Source organism: Phascolarctos cinereus, unplaced genomic scaffold (assembly GCF_003287225.1).
Source record: "Phascolarctos cinereus isolate Bilbo 61053 unplaced genomic scaffold, phaCin_HiC Scaffold_4;HRSCAF=312, whole genome shotgun sequence".
Lineage (NCBI taxonomy): Eukaryota > Metazoa > Chordata > Mammalia > Diprotodontia > Phascolarctidae > Phascolarctos > Phascolarctos cinereus.
The window spans coordinates 584,948,508-584,968,260 of NW_027555847.1; the positions used below are offsets into that span (position 1 = coordinate 584,948,508).

At 39.7% G+C, this 19,753-nt stretch overlaps 1 pseudogene; it reads right to left on the reverse strand.

Annotated features, from left to right (window-relative positions):
- Positions 1–1,369: 1,369 nt before the first annotated feature.
- LOC110198530 (large ribosomal subunit protein uL3-like) lies at positions 1,370–15,233 on the reverse strand (annotated as a pseudogene).
- Positions 15,234–19,753: the final 4,520 nt, after the last annotated feature.

Consider the following 19,753-nt stretch of genomic DNA (forward strand, 5'->3'; position numbering starts at 1 on the left):
TTATTATCCCCATTTTACACATTAATAAATTTAAGGTGGAAGATGTTAATAGACTTGCCCAAAATTACACAGGTGGTAAGTGTGTGAGGTAGTATTCAAACTCAGGTATGTGTGGTTCCTAAGGCCAAGGTATGTGCTAGTGAACTACTTCTCCAACCATTTCTGAGTTGTGGCAATACATCTGATGATGACATGACATTTGATCACCACAAAAGAGTCTGTTTAGATTTCCACACATAGACCCCTTGGCATGGCATATCAAGGGAATTGCCCAAGGTGCTTAATTTGTTTGTTCTTTGAACTACCACAGTGACTAGTGACAGGAGGGCAGCTGGTTCGGGAAGAATGACCATGAGTGGGCCCTTTAGGGAGAGAGTGAGAAAGAGAGACAGTCAGAGAAAGAGAGAGAAGAGAGACAGAGACACAGAGAGGGTGAGGGAGGGAGAAGAAGGAGGAAGGAAAGGAAGGGAAGGAAAGGAAGGAAGGAAGGAAGGAAGGAAGGAAGGAAGGAAGGAAGGAAGGAAGAAAGAAAGGAAGAAAGAAAGAAAGAAAGAAGAAAGAAAGAAAGAAAAGAAAGAAAGAAGAGGAAGAAAGAAAGAAAGAAAGAAAGAAAGAAAGAAAGAAAGAAAGAAAGAAAGAAAGAAAGAAAGAAAGAAAGAAAGAAAGAAAGAAAGGAAGAAGGAAAGAAAGAAAGGAGGGAAGGAAAGAAGGAAGGAGGGAGAAAGAGGGAGGGAGTGAAGGAAGGAGACATCATCATCATTATAATTATCTGGGCAGCCTGAAATTCATTAACTATTCAGGCAATCTGCCTCATTACTCTTTAAAATCATACCACATATGCAGAATCTACTTGTAATCTCATTCTTAATAAGGTAAAGTGAATGAAATTGCTCTCCTCTGACCTTCTGTGATTTTTCCCATTTTTGAGGCAGCTCTCAATATTCACTTAAACCTCATTTTGCTTATATAAAAGACTTGTTTGGGGTCAAGAAAAGAGAAGTGAACTCACTTAGAAGCACAGACTTATATTTAGATGGAAACGTAGAGACCACCTCATCCTTCCCTCCACATAAACACCTTCTACAATGTTTCTTGCCAGAGGGACCCCCGGGGATGTCATTGACAGTCTTTGAAAATGAAGGACCAACGGCAGTAATAACAACACCTGTGCAGGAGGAAGCTGAGCCATTCTGGGTTGGAGCCCTTCCACTGAGAGGAAGCCCTCTACCCCCCCCCCCCCGAGTCAGCCAACTAGATTGCTGTGCAGGTTCAATTGCTGAAGTTCTCACTACATCAAATACACCTCCCTATATCTACTGCCCCCTAGAGCCATATAGACTATCTAATCCCTCTTTCAGGGGACAACCTTCTAGGACTTTGAGGCTGGTTCCCATGTGTTGGCTTCTCTGAAGCCTTGGCCAAATATCCTGCGCATGCTGGAGCATGTGGCTGGGTTGCAAGGCTGAGCTGGGGGAAGGGTGGTGTAGAAAAGTTGAGCAGAAGCAACTGTGTTTTCTATTGAGCAAGTTTCGAAGAGCTGTTGGAGCCTGATCTTGACTGCTGTCAGCAGCCAGATCTTCATTTTTCCCCTCACAGCAAACAACTGTCAGAAACATAGAATCTCTGATTGGAAAGGATGTCAGGGACCATTGAATTCAAGCCCTGCCCAAATCACAAACGCCATCTACGACATCCCCAATAAGTCACTACTCAAACAGCATCTGCTTTAAAAAAAAAACTCTGTTGATAGGAAATTCATTCTCTAGGAAGGCAACTTATTCCACTTTTGCACAGATTTCATTATTAGGAAACTTTGCCTGATACAGAACCTAAATCATCCTTTTTGCAACATTCACCACTAGGTTCCAGTGGAACGATAACATGATTTGTATTGTCATTATGATATATAATCCATTAGGGTGATTTCTAGAGGGATGCTGGGATGTAGTGGTACTTGGGGGAGGGAAAGTAGGAGGAGACAATTTCAGCAGGATAGAATATCCAAACTATACTGTATCCCCAAGAAAACCATCCAAATGAACTTTATTAGTAACTTTAATACAAATAGGGGGACATTTGTATGTTCTAAGCAGACATGGAATAACTCTAAAGCAGCATGGTGCAGGGGAAAGCATACTGATTTGGAGTCAAGTGACCTACATTCAGATCCTGGCACTGCTACTTATTAACCATGTGATCTTGAGCAAACCCTGAAAATTCTCTGGACATCTGTTTGCTCACGGGGAAAGTAAGGGAATTAGGCTAGATAGTACCTAAGGTCCCTTCCAGCTCTATATGTATGACCCAAGTAATACAAGCTTTACAGATAATCAAGTCAGATAACTCGAGGTCTCCATCCAAATTTGTATAATTGTTCATCTTTTTTCCAAATCCTAAAGCAACGTATGAAAATGCTAGTTGTTGTTAAGGTGGTGGTATTCATTTGTTTTTCAGTCGTGTCCAACTCTTCATGACCACATTGGGGTTTTCTTGGCAAAGGTACTGGAGTGGTTTGCCATTTCGTTCTCCAGCTCATTTTACAGATGAGGAAACTGAGGCAGAGTTAAGTGACTTGCCCAGAGTCACTCATCTAGTAAGTGTCTGAGGCCAAATTTGAACTCAGAAAGAGGAGTCTTCCTGATTCCAGGCCCAGAACTCTATCCATTGCTCCGCCTAGTTGCCCTATGGCAGTGGTTTGTAGTACATATTTATACTTCTGCCAGCAGATTATAATGTCCCAAAGAGTAAGGTTCATGTTTCATTTGTTTTCTTATCCCCCACAGGGCCTTCCAAATAAGTATGGGAACATATAAAGGATCTATGATTTTCTTGGTGGGGAACATCGCGTATGAGAACTCCCTACACTAAAGCAAATGTAGTCCATCAGGTGAGATTTGAACCAGAGTCTTTCTGACCTACAGGCTATCCATACCATACTACCATAAATGTCTGAGGAATGAATGCATGCATGAATTCTATCTTCACTTTGTGTGATATAGACCATAACTATCAGTGACTTTAATACTTAAATGCTAGAATATTTAGAAAGACTGCCAATCAGGCCAGAGTAGCTTATAATTAGTAAAAAGTATGATGAGAAAGTAGTCTTCTTACCATCTAGTGCCTTCTTTTGAAGGTTGGAAATGAAAGAGAGATTATATTCAACTTTGCTGAGTAGAAAAAAAAGGGGTGGAAAAAGTTGAGAAATAACCATAAAGTTTGAGAGTAATAAAGTTATTTGAGAAGTTAAATGCTGGCATGTATATGTTATGGGTTTATGAATATTTTCTTGTCTCTTTCATGTCAGAGAGTGGCTATAGTCTCGCTCCACCTATCCATTTATTACAGTACTTTGCTCCAGACTGGGAAGCAGGATTAGAAAATAGTTAAAGCTAGTATGAGGAAGTATCTTCCAATAATCCCTAATATCCAACTGACATATAGGCATCTGGGAAGGAAAAAAAGCAAAACAAACCAAGGTATTGAGTTTCCAGATCCTAGTGAATCATAGATTTTAGACCTGGAAAAGTAAGAACTTACATATCTGTAGACTTTAAGGTCTACAAGGCATTTTACATACATGATCTCATTTGTTCCAAACACCCGGTAAGGTGTATAAATACTACTGACTTTAACATAGTCATTTAACATATGAGGAAACTGAGGCTTAAAGACTTGAGTTAGTCAACAAGAATTTATTACGTCCTTAAAATACAAGACAAGCTCTGTATTTAGTGCTGGGGAACACAAGGAAAACCAAAACAAAAATAAAAATAGTCCCTGCTTTTAAGCAGCTCACAGTCTAAAAAAGGAGGCAACATGCAAATAGCTACATCTACACAAGATGTATACAGAGTAGACGGAAGTCAGTCTCAGAGGGGAAGTTAATAGCAGATGGAGGAAACCAGAAATGTCTCCTGTAAGAAGGTGGGATTTGGGTTGAATACTGAAGAAATCCAGGGAAGCCAAGAGGCAGAGATGAGGAGGAAGATACTCCAGATAGGGGGCACAACCAGTTTAAAGGTACAGACAGCTGGGAGATGAAGTGTTATGGACAAGGAACAGCAAATAGGGCAAGATTTCCTTTTTCAATAGCCTGTACCCACAGAAATCAGAAGCTTGACAGAGTCAGAGGATTTTGGCATGGGAAGAAACCTTAAAAGACATCTAGTTCAATCTCCTCATTTTACAGTTGAGGAAAGTGAAATCCAAAGAGGTGACTCTCTGGCATTGAGAATGAAATTGCCTAGGATTTAGATTGAAGAAGAGTCTCAGAAGGGTTATCACAGTTAGGCTGCTTATGTGAAGAAAATCTGCTTGAAGAGGCCCTGCCTACAGCAAAGCTGAAGTCATAGGTATATGGTTCCTTGGGATGCCCATGACAACCTATGGAAGAATGTATTTTCTTGAAATAAATGTGTTCTGTCTGCCAGCACTCTGATGCACAGGGAAGTGCAAGCTTTGTAGAAATAATTAATCCTCCTTTTCTGCCACTGGGATAAACAAAGAAGGGGAAAAAAGAAATGCATGAGATAAAAAAATACATAAAATTCAAGGAAGATCAAAGGGGATGTGGCAAAGAATTCAGCAACTACACCCTTAAGCAAAGGCCAATAATGAAGAAATGAGCCTTGGCAGCCCAGTCAATGGAGTATTAAAGAAATTAATCCAGAAGGTATATAGTGACCTAAAAAAAATAAAACAAAGACCGAGTGAATGCAAAGAGAACAACAATGAATGGCCAGGTAGGGAGTCATTCTGATGGGTTCTGACTATCTGAGCCATATGTGATTGGAGGGCTCTGCCCATAACTGGCTATGAAAAAGTTAGCCCCCAAAATTGATTCTGCAAAGTAATTTAATTTTTTATTCTTTCTATTCACTCCAGTTTTTGTTAAAGCAAAGAATAATATTTTAATTTAATACCCTGAGTGGAGCCAGCTATTGATAATAAGAACTGCAGCCAATTAGGATTCAGGAAGGTCCAGGAGACCCAGAGCTCATTTTCACAGACTTCGTTTCTCTAGTTAAAGATGAGACATGCTTTGGAGTCCAAGACCTTTAGTATAATGTACATTGAGCTTTTTGTGAAATGGACTTTAATGCAATAGGGAATGAAACTAAAATCATTAAATTCATTCTACTTATCACTTTACAGAACATTTTTATCCAGACTGTCTAAGATCAGAGATGCTGTGGCATCAAATTATAACATCAAAGTCTGCTGTTAGCTGAGCTTATTTTTTTTCTACTTCATTAAGGAAATTTCTTTTAATTCTTTAATTTTCTTTTAATTCTATAGACTGGCAAACTGTGCAAGGTTAGCAGGTAGCTATGGTGAGGAGTCAGAAGACCTGGAATGGAGTAACAAGCATTTGATTTAAAGTCACATGACCTGCCATTCAGTCCTAGCTAGGCCACTCACTAGTGTGTGTGAGTGATATTGGGCAAATCAACTTACCCTCAGAAGGGGGCCAATAATAACTACCTTTCTTACCTCATGGGATTGTGAAAATCCTGCAAAATAATTTTTGTAAAGCAAAATTCTATGTAAATATAGGATGGTATTATCTTTATTAAAAAAAATATTTTGCTGATGTGATATCTGAAATTTCCAGGCTGTTTGACACTAGGCAAATGACTTAAGTGCTCCAGGCAATTCTCTAAGACAAAGTAGTCATCTGCTGTTGTTGGTTCATTTCAGTTGTAACTGATTCTTTGTAACCTCATTTGGGGTTTTCTTGGCAAAGATACCAGAGTGGTTTGCTATTTCTTTTTCCAGCTAATTTTACAGATAAGGAAACTGAGGCAAACAGGATTAAGTGACTTGCCCAGGGTCAAACAGCTGATAAGAATCTGAGACCAGATTTGAACTCAAGAAGATGAATCTTCTGACTCCAGGCCTGGTGCTCTACCCACTGCATCAACTAGCTTGTGCTTAAAGACCTCGGTGGCGGAGGAGCCCACCATCTCTACAGGCAGCCCATTCCAGCCCATGCCATCCCTTCCCACTTCAGTGTTGTAGTTAGATAGCACAGCATCACTCAGCATGCTAAATGGAATGAATTTAATGGTTTTACTTTAATTGCCTATTTCATTGGACACTTCTTAATTTAGGAAGTATTTCCTGACATTAAGCCTCAATCTGCCGCTCTACACCCACCCATTGCTCCTTGATCTATTCTCTGGGGCCAAGCAGAACAAATTTAAACCTTCTTATAAATGACAGCCTATCAAATACTTGAAGACGTCTTTCATATTGCCCTTAAGTTTTCTCTTAATCTGATTTTAAAAACCCTCTCCCTTCAATTGATCCTCATATGACATAGATTCAGAATTTTCTTTCTATTACAAAATGTAATACCCAGAACCAAACACAACACGTCAGATATGGCCAGATAACAGCAGAACTTTGAAAGTTTGTTCTATTTTTGGTCTGGATCTATGATTTCATCAGTTTAGAAAACACTTGGGAAAAAAAAAAACCAAATAAACCCTTCTACCAAAGTAGATGGGGCAGCTAGGTGGTACAATGAATGGAGTGCAGGACCCAGAGTCAGGAAGACTCATCCTCTCGAGTTCAAATCTAGCCTTAGACACTTACTAGCTATATGACCCTGGGCAAGTCACTTAACCCTGTTTGCCTCAGTTTCCTCATCTGTAAAATGAGTTGGAGAAGGAAATGGCAAGCCACTCTAGTATCTTTGCCAAGAAAGCCCCAAATGAGGTCATGAAGAGTCAGACATGACTGAAACAACTGAACACCAACAATAAACCAACGCAGGTCAGAAAATGTTCTGCAACTTAAGTCCTACAGTCTTAGAGAGTTAGATGTCTGAGGGTTTGAGTGATTTGCTCAGAGGCAGAATTTGAACCTAGGTCTTTCTAACTCCAAGGCAGAGTCTCTTTCCACTCCTCCAGGCTTCCTCTCAGAAAGACTGTCCCCACCTTATTACTGGAAATTACAACTCAATGTAACCTAAGATTGCATTAGTTTTCTTGGCTGCCATATCATACCCCATCGTCTTGCTGTTGATTCACTTCTGGCTTTTAGCTGAGCCTCTATTTCTGCAGTCTGTACTCAGACTTCTTTTCCTGGAAATTTTGTTATCACCAGATAGGAGGGAAAATTTTGTTTTCAATCAGCATCCCCTGAACAACAGATAATTCAAGAAAAAGGATTCAGATCATTAACAGTGTTCTACTGACCTTCCACCCTTTACCAAGTCATCTAGTCAACAAGCCCTTGCTCTGTGTCAGTCCCTGTGCTGAGAACTAGGAATACAAAGAAAGGCAAAAACAGTCTCTGCCCTTAGGGATATCAGTATCCATTCTAGCATCTACTAAATTTTGTATGCACTTGCATGTGTACATATATGTTATAGCTATTTTTATATACTTATATGTTTTCTCCTCCTACAGAATGCAAGCTTCTTGAGGGCAGAGGACTAATTATTTACATCCTATGTGCTAGGGGCTAAGTGCCACTGGGAATTCAAATACAAGCAAAAGAAAGGTAGTCTCTGCCCTCAAGGAGTTTATGTTTTAATGGGGGAACACATATAAAGAAGCTACAAAGGGGGAGGGGAGAAGGGAGGAGAAACAGAAGGAAGGCACTCAATAGAGGGACAAGGTAGAGAAGTCTGGAGTGCAGCTCAGAGACTAAAAAGACAGAGCTGGCCTGGGCATCCTCCATAAATGGAGTATCTGGGAGGAGCCATCTAATTGGAGGGGGCCATAGGGATGGACTCCACTAGATCCAGGAAGTGATGGAGTGTTTCCTCAGTAACTTGAGCTTCTTCTGAGTTGTCAAGGAAGGCATAGTAGGGTACTGCCCCTTCTGGTGTTAAGAAAATTGTATGGGCCTTCTTTGTATGGATCATTTGTCCTAGCCCCGAACTGGAGAAATACTTCTTCAGCATTTCAAGAATCTGTCATCTCGTTATTCTGGACACTCCCTCTCCTCATGCAGGTTGCAACTCTGCAACTTAGTAGAATTCAAGAATTCCTTTGACTGAAAAAAAATTGTTACTCTCAAGCAACCCTAGTTCTGTCTTCTAGGATCAAACAGCATATAAGCCTAATCCTTCTTCCACACTGACAAGACAGTCTATTAAGTACCTGAAAACTTCCAGTAAACATTTAACAAATGTTTGTTGAATTTATCACACCTCTAAGTCATCCCAATTTTTTTTTCCTTGTAGTAATCACAAATGGCATGGTCCTAAGGCCTTCACCATTCTATCTGCTCTACTCTGGATGCTCTTAAGCTGATAAATGTTCATTCTAAAATGTATTGTCAGGAACTAGAACTGAACCCCAAAATCCAAACATAGTCTGCCCAGGGCAGAATACAGTAGGAATAGCATCTCCTTTGTTTTAGACAATATATTCCTATTAACACTAATGAATTCATTTTTCCAGTTACCATATAACATGGCTGATTCATACTGAGCTTATAGTCCATGAAAACCCCTAGATCTTTTTTAAAATTTTACTTTTCATTCTTAATGGAGGGAGAGGGAGAGAGAGAAAGAGAGAGAGAGAGAGAGAGAGAGAGAGAGAGAGAGAGAGAGAGAGAGAGAGAGAGAGAGAGAAATGGATACCATCCATATAAAATCCATGTAATAGCATTTGACATTTGATACCATTTTTGTGCATTTTTGTGCTTTTATTTTCAAGTTAAAAGTGTTTGATTAGCCATCTGTTATTAGAAACCCTAGCCTTTGCTTCAAAATCTTCACATTACCTGGACAATAAAAATAATATTCAATTAAAATGCTCAGAACAACTGGAAGTAAAAAGAAAACTGTTTCATCCTGCAATCTCCCTGGGATGTGTCAGGGCCACTGTGCCCTAGAGATCAAGAGAAGAGACTTGGTAAAGTCATAAGGTCCATGACCCACAAAATCAATGGTCAATGTACTTCAGCTCAGCTCTGCTATTTCCAGGATACAAAGTGAGAAAAGCAATGTCTGAGGCAATAGAGTAGGGTTTTATATATAACTTGTGTGTTTACACACATATACCCCTTTACAAAGAGGTGTATAACACTAGGCTCTTGCTGAAAGTCAGGGCATAGCCTGGAAGCCTATTGCAGCTTTATCTGGGAGCAGCCAGGTTTCATAACAAGACTTCCTACATAGTCATTCCAATACAGTACAATGAGTACTAACAACAATAATAAATAATAGCTAATATTTATATAGAGCTTACTATGTGCCAGGCACTGTGCTATGTGCTTTACAAATATTATCTCATTTGATCTTCAAAATAACCCGGGGAAGTAGGAGCAGTATTACCCCCTTCTTACAGTTGAAGAAACTGAGGCAGATGGAGATTAAGTGACTTTCCCCGAGCCAAACAAGCTAATAAATATATGAGGCTGGTTTTGAACTCAGGTCTTCCTGACTCCTGGCCTAACATTCTCTCCACTGAGCCAGCTCACTATTACTGTACTACTGCTCCTACAACTGCTACTAAAATAATAGTTGCATAACACTTTCCAGTTTGGAAAGTATTTTTTATATAGTATCACATCTAAGCCTCAATAAACCTGTGAGGTAAGTACAATAGAAATTATTATTGATGAGGATGAGGAAACTGAGACCTCAGAGAGGATAAATGATTCAATATCACACAGCTGATAAATGTCAAAGACATGATTGAAATCTAGGTCTTCTTGACTCAAGGTCCAGCATTCTCTCTACTATACTGTGCCCTGCCAATGCCAGGTACTTGTAGGATACAAAAAATGTGAAAAATAGTCCATATTCTCAAAGAGCTTACATTCTGCTGAGGCTTGTATCAATCCTGAGGTCTCAGAAAGAAGCAATTGTGGTGAGAAAGAAAGTGATCATTCTCAGTCAATTAATTTTTATTAAGTGGCTACTATAAGCCCCTCTACAATTAAGAGTTCCTGGATAATGGGGGACAGTGGGAAAAGAGTGGGCCTCCTCAATGAAACCTCTAAGGCCATCTGGTACTCGTATTAAGGATGATGTGTTACATTTATCAGAGGGCATGGAATTTTCTAGCTTACAAGTCAAAGGGTCATTGAGAAAAACTAGCTTGTCATTCCATCACTCAGCCAACAAACATTTATGAAGTGCTTACTATTACCCAGGGCAGCTAGGTGGCACAGTGAATAGAGTGCCAGGCCTGGAGTCAGGAAGACCTGAGTCAAAATCTGGCCTCAGACACTCACTGTATGACTCTGGGGAAATCACTTAACCTTGTTTGCCTCAATTTCCTCATTTATAAAATAAGCTGGAGATGGAAATGGCAAACCACTCCAGTATCTTTGCCAAGAAAACCCCAAATGCGGTCATGAAGAGTCAGACATGACTTAATGACTGCTTATGATGAGTTACTATAAGTTCTCTGGATATAAGGAGAGAGAAAATAACATGGTTCCTACCCATTCTAGCCACATTCTAATAGGGGAGAAAATATGTAAAATAACTGTGTGCAATAGATACATACATACATACATAGGTGGGTAGGTGGGTAGACAGATATGGAGATGGATAGATAGGTAGATAGACACATAGATAGATGACAGCTAGGTAGGTACGTAGATGGACAGACAGAAGATAGATAGAGATACACATATATGTATATATACATATACATATCTGGAGAGAGAGAGAGAGAGAGAATAGATGGAAGGCAATCATAAAGAGAAGACTCTAATGGTGTGGGGCATGAGTGAGGATGGAACCTGGGAAAGGCCTCCCCAAAAAAGGTTAGATTTGAGCTAAGGCTTAAAGCAAGCCAGGGGAACTAAGAGGTAGAATTGAGGAAGGAAAGAATTCCAAGTATGGCAGACAGCTAGTACAAATGCACAAAGGCAAGAGATTGTCATGTATGAGGAACAGCAAATCAGCCAGTGAAGCTGGATCATAAAGGGCGTGGAGAAAAGTAAAACATAAGAAGATTGGAAGAAAAGGAAGAGGACAGTTCATAAAGAGATTTACATGCCAGAGGATTTTATAGTTCATCTTGAAGGTAATAGGGAGTTTATTGAGTTGGAGAGATGACATGGTTAGATGTATTCTTTAGGAAAATCACCTTGGCAGTTGAATGAAGGATGGATTGGAATGGGGAGATATTTGAGGTGACAAATCAGAAAGCCACTATAATAATCCAGGCAGAGATGGTATAGCACTAGGGTGGTGGCTGTGTGAGTTAAGAGAAGAGGACATAGTCAAGAGATGTTGTGAAGGACTTTTGACTAGATTTAAATTCTTGGGAGGTGGGGGGTTAGAGTTTTCCAGGTGCTCTTATAAAGAAAGACAACCAAAGACTGTGTAAAGTAATGTGATGTGTGGGTTAATATTCTACCTAACGTGTTCCAGAGACAAGGCTTCCATGGCTCCCAGAGTGAGCGCATAAAGCACTTTCTGGATTGGACTAGGCCCAATTTTCCATTAGTATTTAGTGCTTGTTCAGGGACATTTCAATAGCCAAAGTTGGGGAGAAGTCATATTTTAGTCCTCCAGAGAAGAAGGTTTAACCAGATCGTAGGAAAAGTCTTCTGTAGAGTAGCCAAGACAGAAGAAAGGAAGGAAGGAAGGAAGGAAGGAAGGAAGGAAGGAAGGAAGGAAGGAAGGAAGGAAGGAAGGAAGGAAGGAAGGAAGGAAGGAAAGAAGGAAGGAAAGGAGAGGAAAGGAGGGGGAAAGGATTTATTAAGTGCCTACTATGTGCCAGGCACTGTGTTAAATACTTTACAAACGTTATCTTATTTGATCCTCACAATAACCCTGGGAGAAAGGTGCTATTTTTTGTTTCTGTTTGGTCATTCCAGTTGTGTCCAACTCTCATCATTTGGGGTTTTCTTGGCAAAGATACTGAAGTGGTTTACCATTTCCTTCTCCAGCTCATTTTACAGATGAGTAAACTGAGGCAAACAGTTAAATTATGTGTCCAGGGTCACACAGCTAGTAAGTGTCTGAGGCCGGATTTGAACTCAAGAATATCAGTCTTCCTGATTCCAGGCCTTGCACTCTATCCACTGCACCATCTAGCTGCCCTCCAGGTCCACCACCTCCTAACCCTAATACAAAACAGGAGTTCTTTCCGCAACAATTGGAGCATGTGGTAATTCAGACTCTCCAGTAACAGGGAATTGACTACTTCCTGAGGTCATTCATTCTATTCCAGTCGGACAACACTAATTTTTAGAGAGTTCTACTAAGTTAAAACCTGCCATACATTGGCTCTAGCAATGCTTTAATTCATTTGGCTACTGATAATATATCCACAGAACCATTCTGACCATCCTTTGCTGAGTTTTTCAATTAGCTATAAGCCCATGCTTGTTAAAAAAAAGAAATGAATATGCTTCTTTTTGCATTATCTGCTATTAATCAAAAACAGATACTTTATTAAATGTCTTGCAAAGTAATCAGAGGGCAGCCAAAGAAATTAACCTCTGTTGGAATAGAGAGTTGAGACAAATGGAGTTGTCCAATAGCCTGGGATAGTGGGAAGACAAGGCAATCTTAGAAGAGATTAATGTTGTTAAATATATTGTGTGTGTGTGTGTATGTTTGTGTGTATCTGCATACACATACATGCAGTAATTTCATTTGAAATCAGATGTAGCTGAAAGTGACATATTGACCATTAAATAAGTTTATGATATTTAGCACATTCACTTATTCATATGCAGCTGTAAGTTTGGTCTACTGACCTACTTAATGGCTTATAATCTAAAGGAGATTTTTTACCACAAAATTGTTTCCTTCTGAAATTGTAAAGCCTCATTCTAACCAAGTTTTACATAAATAATCTCCCAGATTCTCTATAAGACACCTAAAGGTTGGTGTTCAAGGTTAGAATGTTTAGGAAATGGTGCTGGCACAGATCTGAGCTCTTGGGCTCTGCCTTTAATAATGTAGAGATTCAGCAAATCAAAAACCTTTTAAAAACTTAATTCTCTTAGTCAATTAGACATAAAACTAGGGATGTGTTTGAAGGGGAAAGATATTTTGAATCATTTCCAAAAAATATTTTCTAATGGTTAGAACCTGAGGAATCTTAAATCTGAGTTGAAAACATAATCACAGTGCTAGTAATAGCTAGAGAATGTATGCCTTCATGTAGGTTACATTAATTTATCTGAGGAAGATGAAAATGCATCCAACTTTTGTTTTAATTACCAAAAGATGAGGTTTCCCATCTGTCATGAAATGGCTAACAGCTCTCATCTGGGAAGGTCTTTTTTTAAATTTCTAACCCCAAAACCACTTGCTTTACAGGGTCATAAATTTAGAGCTGAGAGGGACCCCATAGATCACATCCAACTAGCCCATTTCAGAAGAAGTCCATGCCCTGGGAGTCCAGCCATACTAGAGATGGAAACCAGCTGGTTGCTGGTCACTTCCTTCTAACTTCACAAATACTCAAAGAATATCCTTGATCTCTACCTCTTTAGTATGTATAAAGTTTTGAAGGCACCCAATGAATTATTTGCCAATCTATTGGCCTGGGAAAAAAATCTTAATATAGGTAAAAAAGGGGTGTAGATGTTATAAGCAATGATGGCAGGGTGACAAATAGCAGCTGTGGGAGTCTCAGAGTGTTGAAAGATGTTCTAAGTCTGCCAAAGAAATATCAGCTTAGAGTTCAGGCATTAATTCCCCAGCTGGTATAGCATTGCTGGTATACAAAAAGGGCCTACCTGACACAGAATGGGCCACCCTCTGAATGCCTTGCTCACTGAGTTTTTCTGTGGTGGTACATATCCAAATTTATAATAGAAATCAATGAGAAAATAAGATTTACTTTACTAAAAGTCTTAGAGGGAATTCTTCTAAGACAACTCAACTATATCCCCATTCATTTTTCTTCTTACTTTTTGGATGAAAGTTCTTCTTCCTTGCCCCTCAGTCTTCTGGTGTGTGTTATCTCTAGGGCTGTCTTTGCCTTCAAATTTGTATTCCGGTGTTTACCAGGGTGCTTGGCACGTATTTGTCTGTTTGTTTCTAATTGAGAATCCATCAGCTCCAAGTTGGCTTGAAAACACCAGGCAACTTCTTCTTTTTTTTTTTGTTTTTTTGTTTTTTGTTTAGCAAAATGATCCTGTTTGAGTGGTCCCATGAAAACTTTCTTCTCTTCCACAGTCTGAAATCAGCCATGGCCAAATTTGGAGGTGGTGTTGATAAACTTCAAGTCAATCTTCTCCAGGTCACAATAGCTAGTCTGTATCAGCAGAGACTTTCATAAAGTGAAGACACACTTCATCTTCCCCAAAACATGGCTTTTCAGAATGATAAAGTCATTGGTTGCTTCACCATAGTGGACAAATACTTGTAGAGAGTTAATGCTCTTGTAAGACAGGTCATAATCAGTGGACACATTTTTTAAAATCAGTTTCCTATCCTTGATCTGGTAGCCCTGGCTAATCTTGTAGATGTTTTTGTTGATCTCAGTTTGATGGTGGTAGCCGTTCCAGCTCATCTGGACCAGAGAGATTGCTATTGCGGCAGAGTGCCAAGCTCTTAGTCAGGCCACCTTACATAGGCCTCAGTGGGTTTTTCAGGGTTTCTTTCTTCACTAGGGGCTGGTGACACCTTTGTAACCCTTGCCCTTGGTCACTCTAATGATATCAGCCTTCTGATCCTGCCCAAACACAGTGCACCCAGGCACCTGCTACTCTTGCTTCTTGTGGTCCCAGTCCAGTTTCTCATCCACACTGCCACCATCCATCTGGATCTCTATCAGGTGAGACTTCTGCTTCAGAGGGAGCAGGCATATTTGGCTGTGGACAATAACTCAGATCTCCTGGCAGAAATTTTTTCATGCTGGTGAAGTCTTTCTTTGTTATTTGCCATCATCTTTCAGCACTTGGTGAAGACTTTCTTCTTGGATTTGCGTCCACTTCTTCTACTCATCCCTGATATGCTCAGCAAAGATTTTTTTGAAGTTACAAAGGCCTAGTAGAGTTTGTACATAGTCCACAATGTCCACAATTGTCATGGGAGCCATCTCTGTGGTGGTAACCACCTCAACCACTTTCTTCATGTTTACTTTTGAGCTAAGCCTGTCCACTTCCTGAATGATGGGGACCATGTCTGCCTTAGAGTTCAGAAAGGCTGTAAGATGGATGGTCTCACTGGAGTCATCATTAGGTAAGCTCTTTACCTTCTTCCAGTGTATGCTGCTTCATTTTCAAGGCAAGAAGCCCAGAGACCCATGCCTAGGAGCAGAAAAGTTTTGGTGGGACATGCTATTATAGCTGCTGCCAATATGAGTTGGAAGATTTACATAAGTTCTTAATGAATGTCCATCCATTCATCCATTCATCCATTTATTCATTCATTCATTCTACAAAGGAAGAAATACCAGGAAGAGGTATAGAAAATGTTTAGAGAAGCTGGGTCCTGCTTCAAACTTTGGTTTTTCTCCTGCCTCTCTGACTGTATATTCTCTGATTTCTATTCCTCTTCTTGATCCTTTAACTGTATGATTTCCCAAGTTTAGTCCTTGGTTCTCTGTTATCATATTTTTTCTCTGAAAACTCATCTTTTCTAAGAGTTGCCACTATTAGCTGTGTGATCTGGTCAGGTCACTGAATGGCTCTAGGTCTGTTTCCTCATCTATAAAATGAGAAATTTAGAAAAGATGAACTCTCCAATCCCTTCTGGTTCTAAAATCCCAGGTTCCTAACCTATCTTAGGTTACTTTTAGCCTTCTCCTCCTCCACTCAAATAATTCTTTCCATCACCCCTTTTTGAACTTCATTCTGGTTGTTGTTGCCTTTGCTGCTTATGAAGGTCACGTTGCATTCTTATATTTTTACACCCTAGTAAAGAGTTACAAGAAGTTTATATACTCCCCAAACTCTGGGTTATATTTAAAAGAATTCCAGGCTGGAATGTCACCTATTCAATTGCATTTAATAGGTTGCATTTTATATGTTACAGTAAAAACCTACACCAGGTGTGCTGAAGGCACGGGTATTTTGGAGTCTCCTGATTGCCCTTTCATATGTTGGGATTTACTTGAAGTTTTAATAGTATTTTTAGCTGACAGGCTTCTGCCCCCTCCCCCCAATTCTAATAAAGCTGCCATTAGCTGGGTTCCTTTCCTTGGTAGTAGATGATTAGTTCTTACCTGGTAGGTCTAGGTTTCCACTTGTAAATTACTTGAATGAAACCTTTTGTTCCTCTTTTCTGGAGGAGAAAATGGGACCAGTGTCCCTGGATTTACACAGTTTATTTTCCTCCCCTCTCTCTCTCTTTTTTTGTAAGGCTTTTAAGTTATTAAGAAATCAACACACTGTGAATTATTCAACAAGCTGTGACAGATTCCCTTCGTATCAACCGAAGTCACTAAAGTATGGGTTAGAAGCCACCAGAGGGGTGGGGGGGAAGCAAATCTATTGGTGCACCCATGGCCGATCTTGAGAATCAAACACCATAACTATCAATGACGCTTCCCTCTCTCTTTCTTTCTCCCGCACCACACACTGTGTTTAAGATGGGCAGTTAAGAGATCTGTCCAGCCCCAAAATTAGAATGCTTTATGCAACTTACTCTTTCTGCATCCCCAGCTTCTCAACAAGAATGAGTCTCCTGCTGTTGTTCTTTTGCTTCCCAGGGAATATGGAAGAGAAATAGCCAGAGGAATGGCAAATTATCTGAGACCATCGCTATACTTCATTGGAACATGGAAGGAAAACCAATTTCCCAAGCTCCACTGATTGGAAAGAATAGCTGCTGTTGAAGTCAAGTGTCCTTTCAGTCTTGATCTTTGGATTGTGAGAGTATCCAGAGCCTCAGAGGTTCAGGGCTAGAAGGGACCTTAAGGGTCATGTAGTTCAACTCCTTTGTTTTACGGTTATGGAAACTAAGGCCCTCTTTGACCTAGCACATAATGAATCCTCATTGTTTGCAACAGAATTTTGAAGTAAGCTCCATTTGTCTTGGGCATCGTCTTAAATTCCATTTCTATGTCCTGTGCTTCACCTATCAATTAATTAAAATCAATTAAAAATTTAAAAATAAAAAAATAAAATAAACATTGTTTTTTTATTTTTATTGTATTTATTTTAAAATGTTATTTATTTTTATTTTTAGTTCCAAATTCCACCCCCTCCCCCACCCACTGAGAAGGCAAGCAATATGATATCAATTATGCATGTGAAGTCATGCAAACATATGTACGCATTAGCCATATTGAAGGAAAAAGCAATAAAAAGTAAGAAACACATAGAAAGCAAAAAAAGCGTGTCTCAATCTGCATTCAGAGTTCATTAATTCTCATTCTCTCTCTCCCCCTCAATCTATCTATCTATCTATCTATCTATCTATCTATCTATCTATCTATCCATATATCTATCTATCTCTATCTCAGTCTCTGGAGGTGGATAGTATTTTTCATTGTGGGTCCTTTGGAATTGTCTTGAATCATTGTATTGCTGAGAAAAGCCAAATCATTCATAGTTATTCATCATGCAATGTTGCTGTAAATATGTACAGTGTTCTCCTGTTTCTTCTCACTTCAGTTTGCATTGATTCATATAAATCTTTTTTTTCTGAGAGCATTCTGCTCATCATTTCTTATAGCACAATGGTATTTCTGTCACAATCATATACTATAGCTTGTTCAGCCATTTCCCAATTGACGGGCATCTCATCAATTTTTAATTCTTTGCCACTACATAAATAGTTGCTATAAATATCTTTAAACAAATAAGTCCTTTTCCCTTTTATTTGATTTCTTTGTATTACAGACCTAATAGTGATATTGCTGGGTCAAAGGGTATGTGCAGTTTTAGCCCTTTTAGCTTAGTTCCAAATTGTTCTATAGAATGGTTGGACCAGTTTATAACTTCGCCAACAATGCAACTATTTTTCCACATACCCTCCAGCATCCATCATTTTCCTTTTCTATAATGTCAGACAATCTGTTAAGTAGAAGGTGATACCTCAGAGTTGTTTTAATTTGCTCTCATTAATCTCATGTGATACTTACAACAACCCTGAAAGGCAGGTATTATTCATTATCCCTACTTTACAGATAAGGAAACTGAGGCAGACAGAGGTTAAAGTGGCTTCCCCAGGGTCACACAACTAGTAAGTGTCTGAGGCAGAATATGAACTCAGATTCTGCTCACTCCAAGTCTCTTCTCCAAGCCAAACATCCCTAGTTACTTTAAACTATCCTCATCTAGTACAGCTCCAATCCTTTGCTATCCCAGTCACCCTTTCCTGGTCTTGCTCTGTAATATCTATTGTTTTACTTAAATATGACTTCTACAGTTAAATACCGTGTTCCAGATGTGGTTTGACCCAGCAGAGTAAAAAGGAATTATGTATTACTAGCCTGCTCCTGAGCACTCTTCTTCTCTTCATAACTTCCTAAGATAGCATTAGGCTTTTGTGACTTTATGTCATATTGCTGCCTCATAATATGGAGCCTGAAGCACACAGGGCCCTCAGATATTTCTCACACACACTTCTGTCCAGTCATGCCGTCTTCATTCTGTGTTTGTGAAAGTGATTTTTTTGAACCTGGGTATCAAACTTTACATTTGTCACTACTAGATATAATTTGATTTAGAGTTGACTTACCAGTCTAGAGGACTATGGAGGCATTTTGGATGCTGATTCTATCATCTAATATGTTAGCTATTCTTTCCAGGGTTCTGTCATCTGCAAATCTAAAAAGCATGCCCCATATGCCTTCATCCTAATCAATGATAAGTTAATCCATATGAAAGTATTTTGGAATGTGTTGTCAGAAATAGTCTAGTGAATGATGAATGCAACAGACCCTTTTGTTAGGGGACTTTAAGGAAACCGCCCATGGCTTAGCTGTTAGACACCCAAGGGACTTTAAAAGCCATCTATCTAGGAGGAGGAGCCAGGCACAACTAGGAAAGGGTGTAAAGGCAGCACATTGACCTGCCCCATCCCTATCCCATACACAGAGACACACATCAATATAGCAATTGACACAGCTAAAACTAGGTTGCACCCGCACTGTACTGGTGACTAAGAGGGTTTTGGACTGTTTTGTTTTTGTTGCTGCGGTTGCTGTATTTTTCAATCGTAGCTGACTCTTTGTGACCCCATTGGTGTTTTCTTGGCAAAGATACAGGACTGATTTGTCATTTCCTTCTCCAGTTCATTTTACAGATGAGGAACTAGAACAAACAAGGTTAAGTGACCTACCCAGGATCACACAACTAGTAAGTGTCTGAAGCTGGATTTGAACTCAAAAAGATGAGCTATTTTACATTGGGCCCAGAACTCTATCCACTGTGCCACGTATTTAATAATATTTGTAAAGTGATCAGCACAGTACCTGGCATGTAGTAGCAGCTACTATATAAATGCATATTCCCTTCTCCTCTTCCCTTTGCTATAAACCTCCAAGGCAAGATCTTAGGGAAGGGACATAATCAGGGGTATCACCAGGGAGGAAGCCTTGGGCTGAATCAGCGATCAGTTAGCTCCAGGTCCTCACTGGGATGCCTGGGACTACATTCACTTTATGATTCAGGGAGCTCAGAAAACTTGACGGTGCGTGCAATTAAGGAGTGAGGTCCCAAGCACATTTCTCTCCATTGAAATCAGACAGGGAGACATCAACCAGCTAAGAAATTGGACAATGTTTGTTTAGAAGCTTCTAGGTATAGAAAATCCAAATATGGAGTATTTGGGAAAAGAGGCAGGGCACAAAGATGAGAGTACCAGCTAAGAAGGGGTGCCTAACTAGGGTTCAGACAGAGAAAGATT